This window comes from Pistacia vera, unplaced genomic scaffold (genome assembly GCF_008641045.1).
Source record: "Pistacia vera cultivar Batoury unplaced genomic scaffold, PisVer_v2 Contig493, whole genome shotgun sequence".
NCBI lineage: Eukaryota > Viridiplantae > Streptophyta > Magnoliopsida > Sapindales > Anacardiaceae > Pistacia > Pistacia vera.
In genome coordinates this window covers 202,174-215,633 of record NW_022196327.1, presented here as the reverse complement: position 1 = coordinate 215,633, position 13,460 = coordinate 202,174, and the positions used below count along the sequence as shown (strand labels likewise).

Genomic DNA, 13,460 nt, shown 5'->3' with positions numbered 1-13,460 from the left:
ATTCTTTGCCTTTCCCCTTTACTCTTAAAGGGTGACTTGGTCATTTTCTTGAAGACAAGATTCCAGGTCGAATAAGGTTCTGAACCCATGAATTAAAAGTCCACTTTCTCCTAACTGGTTTATTCTTCTTCTCCTATATGGCCATCTATCATGCCAAAGTAATTTTGATTAATTTCTTTCGAGTTCTTTTTATAGTTATGGAATTTATGTATGTTATGCCCATTTAATTCTATCACATACAAACCATTGTATTGATAGCTTTGCAACAGTTTATTTCCAAAATAAACTAAACATTCATTACTATTGAACTGTACACTGTAACCATATTTACATAATACAGAAACGAAAATTATATTTCTAGTGGCTTTAGCAAATACAGGACATTACAAATACAAAATGTGTCCTGATGGAAGCCTTAAACTGCATGTTTCATGGCTTCGGCAGCAACATTGTTCCATTCGCCATTCTTAACATGACTTGATCTTTTGCTAGAGCAGAACTATTCTGCAGATCCTGTAAACAACACAATATGTAGTAGCAGCTGAATCCATTACCAGGTTGAATTATTTGACTAACATTTAATTCAAATTCAATGACATAGCATTGGGACATACCTGATCCAGTCTTCGCAATGCAAGAGCTTTAGCCTTCTAAGACTTTCTAGATAAAGAGGACAATTCCTCTTCCATGCGCCACTTTCTTTAACACAAAACATTGGCCCTTGTCATTAGATTTATTGGCTTGAGGAGCAGCCTGTTCTAAATCCCTTCCCTTGGTTTTGTTCCCAATTTCTTTTGGATTCCATTCGCTTTTCTTCTTTGTCTTAAGAAGAAGCAATACTTACAACCTCCCGCCTTTTCCTTTTCTTTCCTGATCATTAAAATGGTGAATCTCATTCAACAAATCAGGAAGTTTTCTCTCAATCCTATTGAGATGATAATTATTGATGAAAGGTGTGAAACTTGGAGGTAGAGATTGGAGAACCAAATCCTCCTTGAGGGTATCCGGCATTACAATTCTCATGGCATGTATACCCCGAATGTAATCATTTCATGACATGTTTCTTCGGTGACACGCCTTCTTTCAACTTCATTCCGATAAAGTTGAACTTAATTCATATGTCTTATCCTCGAATTCTCACTTACAACCTGTAACGCAAGTAAATTTCATTAGCATTTTTCATCTTTTCACACTTCTCTGAAGCTCGTCACCATCGACGCCACAATAAGAGCGAGCTTTAAGTTCATCTTCCTTCCATTTTTTATATTCATTATGCTCTCAGAAGAGGAGGTTCAGGCAGGGGTGTTTCTAAACAAAGGCTGCATTTTCTGAATTCAATTTATTGTCAGTTTCCTCAGCCGTCATGTGAATTACTACGGCCAACTAACTTGTCTTATCATCCAGGATTTTCACAGTAGATTATTCATCTTTCACTATTTTATATCTTATGAGAGATGCGCAAGAAAATTAAAAACAATTATGAGTGTTTTGTTATATATATTCTTTTCTAAGCTAATCTAATTACCTCCACTATTTTATTCAAATCCTGTACATCCCTAGATAAAGATTCGGAAATTTTGCTGGATTAAAATTTCTAGTGGGGAATCAAATTCTGTATCAATTTTCTAAACCTCACATATAGAAACTTGGTCCATTAAATTCAATAAGTAGGAAACTCTTCCTTTTATATCACCATATAGCTATGATTCATTTTCCTGCCTCTAGTTTCAGATACCTCACATAATAGAAATCTTGGTACCCACACTAGTTAATCTGATCCATTATGCTTTCTTAAAATAGAATTCCTATTATACCCTCACATAATAGAATCTGGGTACAATGTGAATTTCTATCCAAGAACTAAGACAATCAATTCTAAGTCATAATTAGCATCCCTCACATAATAGAAATTTGGAATTCTATTTTATGGCAAAGAAATTAAGACTCATAATGGAAGGCTTAGATTAATTTTTAATTAGAGAAGATTTAAGTTTAGGTTTTGTTTTTGGTTAATGTTTTAATATCTACCCTATACATATCCATATGTATCAACTAAATATAAAACATAAACCCCCAAACTACAAACCTAAAAACTAAATGTCATGCCATAAAATTAAGTTTCAACACTTCATTTAAATATTAAAACTTAACTATATACAATGGCTAATTAATATGCATAAACATACAAGCATATTGCATGCTTCAGATACATCACTGTTATCAAACATGACAAAAATGCATTATGTTGATATAACACACATATATCTCATATTCATATATTCAACATTGCCATCAATAAGCATAAATTAAAAACATTTATTAAACTTTAGGGTATAATGTAACATTTACATAAATAAGCAATTATTCAACCCTATCTTTAAGACACTGGCATTGAATCTTAAACACATAAGCTAACAATAAACATGCTTTCTTTAAGACACTGTCATATTAATATACATAATCTAATTAATCTATCAAACACATAATTAACAATTAATTGTGTTCACACTACTTTTCCAGTTTTTTGGCACAAGACAATTTTACCCTTAACTCTTTAAGACAAATTATCTTAATACCCTTAATGTCCATTAAATCACATATTTACAAACACACAATATAACATAACAAATTATGCCATCAAGATCAAATAACCCTTTTTGCACCTACTAAAAAATATGCAACTATTTCTCATATGAACAAAAACATCTCCATGTATCCATGAACATTTTAATCACTATTAAAAATTCATTTGAATTGTCCTAAACCTATGCTCATTAATCAACAATTATTTACAAACTTGTCATAGCCAAAATGTCACATAATCAAAATCATGTGAACAACATCAATTTTCATCAAATTGACATAGTAGCAGCCATACAATGTCCTGACCATCAAGAATCTTATTCTTCAAGTCATAAAATTGAACAAGCAACATTTTAACCCAAAACCCATTTGGCCAACTTCAATCAAATATCAAATTTCAATTAAAATCTTGAGCTTGTGCCATAACCATCATGTTTTCAAACAAAACATAAGAGCATAATTGAAATTAAAAATTTCAAACACTAAGTCATGGCCGAATTTTGCTAGTCCACTAAAATGATTAAAAAAAATAAATTTTTATGGCATATTAAGCATACATAGCATGGATCTACAATTCTTAACAAGCAATTAACATGTACTTCACAAATCAAAATTTGGAAAAATACACAACATTATTCAACATATGAACATGAACTTTTGGCCAATTTTAGACAAATAAAGATCAAATCCTTGGTCTGATACCATTTGAAAGATAGATGCATGGAGAATCAAGCATACCATACTATAACAAGTATAGTCATAGTTTAAAATAGATTTCAATCAATTGAAATAATAAGGTAGAACATGTTACCTTAAGCCTTAGCAACCTTGAGACCTTAATTTCAAGAGAAATTAAGCAAAAGAGTATCCACACCAGGGAAAAGAATTTGGCCAAGAGAGAGATTTAGGTCTTAGAGATTTTCTCTTTTTTTTCTCTTCACAAAATGATATATCATTTTCTTTATATAGGAATCCTTGTAAACAATTCAATAATGTTTTGGACTTCCTTAACAATTCCATAATTGTTATGAAGTTGTTAAACTCTTTAATGATAACATTGTTAACATTTAATCACAATTAACAATTTAACTCTTAAATGTTTACATAAATTTAACCCTTATTTTTACAATCACAACCCCTTGTAAAATCCAATTTAATAAAGAAAATGTTTAATATAAATAACTTTATTACCTTTGGTAGTTGCTAGCCAACCTGGATAATCAACTCTCTTGGCTATTCTTATTCTCCTTAGTTTTGTGTGTGACCTCTTAGGCTCACTGTGGCCTAGCCGTGGGGCCCAATATCACAGTCTATTTCGATATGTTTTTGTCATAACTCTTATGAACAAACTCCCCTGATTATGTAAGCATCTAGCAATGCTCCATAACCCCTAAGTCACAATGAGTATACTCCGAACCTTTTACAACATACACGTTTATAATCATCCTTCCTTGTCTAATCCCAATTAAGAATGGATTCATGGTAGGTCAAAATCCTTATCTTAATTTTAATACAATACTACGGAACGTGTCACCATGAAACACCTTTCATGTAACATTTTATACCCTGGCTAAGATTTCCCTTTCCCAAGTATCTTGACATTTGTCTAGGAACTTGATATCATCTATACCAAGTCAACGGATCCCATCTGCTATCACTTGTCCTCACATAAAACAAACACATGGCCATTCGGCTTATTAACACATGGATATTAGCCTCATGTTTAATATACCATTGAACCATATGCATTTATGCGAAATCCAACCGTGATATCTCAGGTCTAACGATTAATAACCCTAGTACGATCTAATGATAATCTTGATTACATTTTAAATGTCCATGTGATTCATCATAAATGGCCAATTTCGATAAATAGTACCACAACCGCGTATCCATGCTATGCCTAGTGATATAACTTTATTAATCACCCACACCATACCTCAATGATATCTACGGAGGCATTCAGCATGCCTACTATGTAATATTATTGCCCAATTAATATTACTTGTAGGGAATACTTGATGTTTTGATCTTCTAAAGATTTGTATCATTCGAACATGTCACATGATACATTATAAATGAGCAATAAACCACATGTGAAATAAGAAACACTTTTTCTTTATTGAAAAAAATGTATATACAAACTATATACATTCACATATATATACAAACATAATGACTCAACCGAACACGATTGGTTCCTAGGGCATACACTAACAAGATGTTTACGGGAAAGTTAATCTCACAGAATGTACTGCCTAAGTAACATTCTTCTTCTCTTTTGCTAGAAAGGCCTTGCAATGTTTCCTCCAGTGGCTGGGATTCCCTACAGTGAGGACAAACGCCTTTCTTTATGCAACAGTTCTTTCCAATGACTTCTGAGCCATTCCTTTTCACTTGAGCTGCTTCAACCAATGTCAATGTTTCTGACATTTTCATGCATGACTCAGTAGCCTTCAACAATCCAGAAGCTCAGAAAGGGTGTTCTTCTTATCTTCCCTCAATGAAATCATAGACAAATTGAGAAAAAGAATCTGACAAAGACTGTAATTTAGGTTTATCGTTAAACCTTCATTAAGCCCACATCCCAAATCTCAAGCTTGTCATATACTCGGTCAACTTAGTATAAGATCGCCATTTTGGTACCCTCTCCTCCTACTCGGATATGACCGAGACACCATATGCTTCTCATTTCTTGAAGAAAATGAAGATAGAAGCTAAATCCATTTTCTGGCACTGTTGTCCAGTATGGTGCCATGATGCAAGCACACAATTTATCTAGTCATTCTACTTTTTTCATCATGTGTTATGTTTCACATATGCATCCCAGCTCATGGATAATATCAGCAGGCTCTGGTGATAGAGATTGCTCAATGGTGTATAATCCATCGCTTGATTGAATATTTGTTTATTACTTCTGTACCAGTCAACGGAATTTTCTCACCATTCCATTTCTCTCCCAGTTCGATGATTGTCGCAATGATGTTGGGATCATTTTGCTCAAATTTTAAGTGAATCTACAAGTGCAGAATAAGTACCCGTTATTACCATGTTTATTATTATTTAATATGGGTCTTTTTTAAACCATGCTCCCACTATTTACTCAAGTCAATAGCCTCACTATTAACTCGGAGTGTTCGTTTGCTTTTCCTAGTGGACTGAGTCCCATCTAGCCCATTTCGAACTTCGCTTGGCGAACACAGCTAAAATAGGTTATTAGGTAGGCCAACAACTTAATCCCACTAGTTGATAGCTCCTACTATCAAACTCAAATATGATGAGCCCACAAGCCATCACACAATCCAATGACCCCAACCATCGCCTTAAGTGTGATTCTCAGTATCAGTAGAGTGGACACGCACACCACGTAACACCCCCAAATATGTGTACTTCTCTACTATGCCATGACGCGCTTATCAACCTTGCTTTGGCGACCAAGCAAAATCGTCATTTTTAGTCGACCCATCACATTAAGAAAAACTCCAATGCATTTTACCCTCCCACTGGTAGAAGTATACCCTTCTCGTTGGTGAACAAAGTTCCAACAAACAGTGATTTACTAAAACCATGGTGATGGAAGCATATGTGACTAATATACTTTTAATTGAGGTTTGTTATTTAAATTCTCACTACGATTATTATTTTTATTAGAATGACATTGTTTGGCATGTTATTGAACATTCAACTTAGCATCCATTCTAACAAAATATTAAAATGTGCCGTACATGGCCTAACTAAACTGATTTCCTCGAGCCTAGAGGATCGTGGGTCAGACTAGGGTCCTGTATAAAATCTTGATTCTGTCAAGTATGATTGTCTCTTCCTTGATTCGTCTTCAAGTACATTACAAAAACATCATATTAACCTTCACTGAAGAATATTATACAAATTTTACTCAATAAATTAGAAACCTCGATCCCATTCAGGAATGAGATGAAAGAGATTGTACATCGAGAAGAGGAGAAAGGAGGACACGCAGGCCTTATTTTAATTAACACCATACATAACCAAAAATTTTAAAACATTCACCATAGGTCTAAGGCCATGTACCGAGCACCATCAATATACAAACAAGTACATGACATACTTTTCAAAAATAATCAATTTTTGAATTGGGTGAGTTAATTATTAATTACCCCCTGACAATTTGCAGATCTATATTTGTGTCTAAAAGTTTTGAAACTTTTCATCTGGCCCCTGTGCACTCGGAAGTGCTCTCACGGTTGATGGGTTGATCGCTGCACCATGCGTTGATTACGTAGCAATTCACACTCCACGTGCGTTCACCGCGCTGATGGGTTTATCGTCGCAACGAGCACTGATTGCAAACAGCGTTTGTAGCGACAATGGCTTATATGCTGCAGCGAGCGCTGATTTTGCAATCAACATGTACGCCAACACGCACGCCGCGGTATGTTTTATATCGCTGTGGGCGATCGTACACTGATCTGTAGCAACAGAACAGTTCAAACAAAATATGCAAAAATCAGCATACACGAATCTGTAGCAACAGAACAATTCAACCAAAAATATGCCAACGTTTTTTGCAATCAATCTAACTACTGATTTCAACAAAAATCCTAACCTAGTTATTCCAAAATGCAGATCATCACCAAATTAATTACCAATTAATTGATTCTTTAAAACATGCTTCAAGTAGATTTTTGTGCAAATTCATCAAGGCAATGTTATCAATCAAATACATGTGTATCAACCATTCACAAAAAACTGTAAAATCTGGTACCCTTGCTCTGATACCACTTGTTAGGCAACGACCAAGTTATGGCAGCGAAAAACAAAATTATTTACAACATGGACTGCCTTAAAACCAAGATCAGGACACAAATTTACAGTTTACACATTAAATAAGAATTGCAGATTTTCAGTTTAATTTTAGAAATCATACGTACGTTTGGAGGCTCTTTCCAACTTGTCTCTGAACGTATTCGCTACCGACCCAAGAGTAGGATCGAACCAATTTATTCCACACGAGATACCTCCAAGGAATAGAAGGGATTTGCTAGATCCTCTTTAGACCTTAATACCAAGAAGAAATCAGCAAACTTTGATTTCAATCAAAAATGGCGTGATGAGAGAAAGAGAAAGGGGCTGGAATTTTTTTCATTGATTTGAATGAATAATTTAGTTAATTCCACAAGTTTTGCCTTAATAGTGCACACTTGCCTCTTCGTTTATGGAAAGCCTTGGACTCAACCCAAACACCCCTTGTATTCCAAACACCCCCATTTAGATGTTTTAATAATTATTTTGTTATTTCATTAAATTCAATTATATAATATATATTTCAATATTAACATTTACTAATAACAATAATTCATTTAAATATATGCGAACAATATTTAAATAATTTCACTTATTTAATTTTATTAACAAATTAAATAAAGGCTACGACTTAGCAAATTTAATTGCACCTGATAACATTACCAAAATACCCTTTCGCCTAAAAAGACGAAAACGCCATTCTTGTAAACTGGTTCTCAATTATCTTCTATGTGTGTGACCGTAGCTCCTCATCATACCGATAGTGGTGTATTGCGATACACCAATTAACGTCTCACTACACACGATACCAAGATTGGCCCCTAGCAAGGCATCATGGCCACCGCTAGATTGCGATTCACGAAAACTACCTGTCAATATATGGTTACCGTGCATCGATCCTTTCATCATCTGTTATCTTACGAGACCGAGGCATAGAAATATATCAACCCTCGTTACTCTCGATATTCTGATTTCTCAGTTACTGTACTAATGACTGAATAATAATCTAAATAGAGCAACAACTCAATCCCACATGTGGCCACAGTTTTAGTGTCATGTCATTTACTGAATTGTGCGTGAGATAACTTTCCCCTACCCAGGAGTGATGAATCCATTCTGTCTATCCACCATAGTATTGATACTCTCCTTGATGCAGCCAATCACCATCGTATTGCACCTCAGAATTGAATGCGTTAGGCTGTGTCAAACTACACCATCGTGCACAGGCGCTCTAGTGATCTCAAGTGCTAATGATCACATGCACCACATTCGTTACGAGGATTTGGTCTATAGACACTGGGGGTTACCTCCCAGATGGATCCTCGGTGGTCAGTTAGGAACTTGCCACCATCAAGCACGTCATGTGTTGCACCAGGTTTCACCAAACAACATTGAAGGAGATCAGTCACTACCTTTCGAAAAATCGTTCAAACTATGAATAGTCTACCATATTTACTGTGCCCTACTTCAGAATAATACTAGGGCTTACGACCGTTCTAGAAATGGCCACCATATTTGTTCTAGCGGTTCTCACTATCATATTTGAAACACTTATATCCTCGTCACGTGATTCTATAATTCTCAATGACATATATCAACTAAACTACAATGAATTTACACGCATAGATAATAAAATGTCTTTTTAGTGATGCAACTGACATTATTACAAAGAGTCAATTCTACAATAATTGATTGGCTCTAGGGCACTACTCTACACTGCTTGGTGAGGATTGATTGTTGGTTTTGATATGTTTATGGAACAAGAATCAAGTATTACCCTAGGGAAGTCAATTGGATGTTACTTAGAGGAGAAACTTTCCTAGAACTCCAACTTTGATGTATTGCTTGGTGGAAGTTAAATAGGCCTAAATATCCTATCTGCAAAGATTGTTGGAGATATCTTTGCTATTCTTGTCTCTACAGTTGCTTTTGAATGGCATTTAGCACTAGTGGAAAGGTAGTAAGTCCACATCGCTATAGCTTCATTCTGATACATTAGAGACATTGATGTGTTATCAGAATTGGTTATGGATGATATAAAAAGTAATCAGAATCAATTTTTATTCTTCAAATAATAACAATAAAAATAAAAATTTTTAAATTGGTTAGTCTTTAATGTACATTTTTTATTCTTATTTAGCCAAGATTCTTATTCAACACATTTATGATGATGTGATACGAAGATGAGGTATAAATTAATTATAACAGTTATGGTGAGTGATTTTGTATTTTTGATGGTTTGTGGGTTTTTACAAATGATAGAGAAAATTTTCTCAAGAATGTATTGAAAAAGGAAAAAAAAAAAAAATCAAGGAGGTTTTTAATACTTTTCCGAAAGTTTGGGGGCTTTAAACATTAATCTTTCAGGAGGTAAAGGAAAAAGGCCTTAAGAAAATTACAAAAGTGTTGTCCAACTGAGAGGGCTTTGCAGGCGTTAGTGAGCTCACTGAGAACCGACTGGTATCCATCCACTGACAGCGGGCGTATTTGCCGCTCTGTGAAACCAGTCTCACGCTGTGAGCTCCACTTCCTAGCAGCCTAGGCCTTCGGCCAAGCTCGTTTTGTTCAACTCTCAACTTGAGTTCTAGCAGGCCAGTATACAGGTCAACAGCCCGACCTGTAAAGTCCAGCCAATGTCCACCCACCTTGATATAGAAAGCCCTTACCGAGTTCGGCTATACAACCTTGGAGCAGCTATTTATTAACTACAGTTTTCCATGTGCTTTCTGGACATGAAAGGTTGTCCATTTGAAGTAACTTTGATAGAGCTCATTTTTTTCAGTGCATGTATTAAAATATTATAGGATTGTCTTATTGATAGTAGGATTGGAGTTACGTAAATGAAGATGAAGGGAGCCTGTTGGTGATGGTAGGGAATGGGGTGTAACTTTATGTGTGGACTAAATTGAGGAAGGCTGGTAGATTTATGGCATAGATTGTGATGGCAGATTGTTATTCTTAATGGTATCTGTCGGCTAGATAGTCCAGTACGGATACGAATGTATACGTGTTCCATTTCTACCTTAATCCCTGTTTTGATTAATATGAATGACCCCATATATAATTATATGTAGCATCTCTTACCGAACTAGCCAGGCAAAACATGTTACGCAGTTTGGTTCTGGTCATTTCATGGCTAATATATCCACTGATTATGCTTATCATTTTGAAAAATCAACTACAACTTGCTATACACTATCACATGGTTAATGAAGAGATAGGTACCAACCAATGACTCAATACAGATTATTTATTAATATTAATGGTCTTTTCTTGAAGAAATTAACAAAATGAATTTTGATGGTATAAAACCATTGAAAGATACATTTGATCATATTGTGAAATTTGATAATCTCCTGTGATTTTTTTTGTTATTACATGTCAATCTAACTGAAATTTAAGCAACATGATATCATATCCACCATTAATATGGAAACAAATAAATATAATTATCGATATCATACCTAGTGTTAGACATTTATTAGAATTCAATTAGGTCACACCACAAGTAACGGCCTACCCCTTTTAACATCTTGCATATTTGACAACTCTACTATACAAACTATTTTCTCACTAAACCCACCACCCTACTTCCCTCTCAATTTACAAATCCATTTCTTCTTTCTGCTACCTAATTTCAGCCATTGGTTACTTGAAGCTTCTTCATGTTTGTTTCTTTTCATGTTTTCAGTTCAGTTGGTAGCTTTAACAAATTCTCTACATGTCTTAAGCTAATGCTACCAGGATGTAATTTCCCGCTGCTGGGTCTTTTCATTTTTTTCTTTTGTAGTTTAGTGCTTTCAGCAACCTGCTTTTTGTTTTTGCAACCAAATTTCCAAAAAAAAAAAAAAAAACTCCATGGCTATGATTACCATAACATCAAACTGTAAGACAGCCTCTCACAAACACTGCCCTATGGAAGTAACAATAACAACTTCGCGAGGCATCATTTTCTCATACCGAACAGCGCCGAGAGACTTTTGTACGTAAACTTGCAGCGTCAAGTCCTATAATGGTGGCCAAGACGAAATCTTTGCTCAGAAAGAAAGGGACAAAAAGATGGAGAGATTGGAGTATTTAGTGCTGAGAATACTTCACGGAGCAATGGATGACAGTCCGAGAATTGTCAAAGTTGGTGCAAGAAACTACCCTTACGTGAAAGATCAAGAACGAACTGATCCAACTCTAGTGAAACCAAGAATTCAGGCAGCTGGAACTCCAAGCGTCGTTCTGAATCAAGTTGGAACAGCCAAACTGCTTTACGCAGAGTGTCTGAAGCATAATAATCCTAATCCTAATCCTAACCATCATAACACACGAAGAAACAAAGCTACAAGGGAATAGTTTTTCGCTGGTCTCAGATGTAAATGTTTTGTTCTGATAAAGATTCAGTTGATATCAATGAACATGGTGGTGAAACCAATTTCAAAAGAAGTGCTGACAACGGTACAGTTCAACCAAAACAATAAACACTACAGAACCGATTAGCAAACCTGCAGTAAAGAAAACTGCTTTAGTTTTCCGAGTATGAGTTCTGAGACCATTAAAATACATTCCAAGAAATTGAAGAAGAAAAGCCAAGGAAGTCAATTGAGGTGGTTTGGTGCCCTATGGTTGAAAGAGAAACAAGTCTTTAAGCGTGAAGGAGAGACGATGTATGCTGGGAGGATGCAAGTCCAAGAAGAGAGGAAATTGAATTTTCAGCAACAAGTCATGGTGATAACTACTTCGAAACCGAGAGTGATGCAAGTTCAGACTTGTTTGAAATAGAGAGCCTCACGGGAAAGGCAAGGCAACCTTTTCTTGCAAGGCAAGGATCAGATGCCACATCTGGTTGTGTCACTCCAACAGCTTATGCACCCAGTGAGGCGAGCATCGAATGGAGTGTAGTCACTGCCATGCTGCAGATTTTCTCAGTCATGTCAGATTGCGAAGAGGTAAGAGCCGCAGTAATGCAACAAGTCCTGTGAAAACGTTTTCAAATATTGCTAAAACTAGGAGTATACACTGAGTTACCAAAGGTGACGTCCAAGTATTTTGTTGGGTTGTGAGAAGAGAAGGCTGTTAGAGTTGCAGGAGATGCACATTTGACTAGTCCAAATCAGAAGGCAAATAATAATTAGGAGCCAAGAATTCGTCGTCGAACGCTGATTCATTTGCATCAGCTGTGGCTGTGACGAGGGTTCAAGCTGAGACAAAATTACAGATTTTGATTCCAGACAAAGGCAACATGCTCTTGCGCAGCTGCCAACCGCACCCACTCACTTCCCAGATCCATCTCACCACGTGCTTCTCATCTTTTGTACTTCAGTATTAGAGTCGGCTCCAGTTGGTTTCAGTTAAGGTTTTTTGACCTGTATGATCAAAATAGATGTGAGTTGTACCGTTTCTTTGCAATTCCAGGGTTACTTATTATCATTGTACTAGTATTTTAATAACATTTCATAGTTTCCAAAACTACCTTTCCATTTCCCCAGCAGTAAACTCTATTCTCATCAAAATCCTTATGCCTTTTTCTTTTTATTGTTAGATTTTAAATATTAGGTTGTGTTTGGTACGGCACCTACATAGAGAGTTTTTGTGAAATTTTTGTTAGTTTGTTTGATTGAAAATTTCAATACTTTAGTGGTCGTGTATTTATGAACTTAACCAATTAAAATCTGCTTTAAACCAAATCCTATTATTAAGAACTGATAAACTTTCTCATTAATCGGGCAAATTGTTTACTCTTTTGTGGCATTTTAGGGGGGCTACAAGGCTAGCTTTTGGTCTCGTATCTTTAGCAAATATGTCTTGAGGAACATAAGAACGTTTTTCGTACCCTAGAAGTGCTGGATTCGTTACGTTTTCGTTTTCGTTGTTGAGCTTTTCTAAATTTCAGTTTATGTGAGGACCAGATGTAAGATATGAAAGAGCTAAAGCTTTACTAGAGCCTTTCGGTCTCAGCACAATGTAGAGCAACGAAAGTGACGAGAATAGAAAGAAGTAGGAATTCTCGATGTGAAAACACAAAAACAAAGGATTATTATAGGGCACTCGGACTGACCGAACGCTCAAGCAGCGTGTCTACTTATATCATCATTCATCACCATGGC

General features: G+C 35.6%; 1 pseudogene; it reads left to right on the top strand.

Annotated features, from left to right (window-relative positions):
• Positions 1-11,223: 11,223 nt before the first annotated feature.
• LOC116105126 lies at positions 11,224-12,682 on the top strand (annotated as a pseudogene).
• Positions 12,683-13,460: the final 778 nt, after the last annotated feature.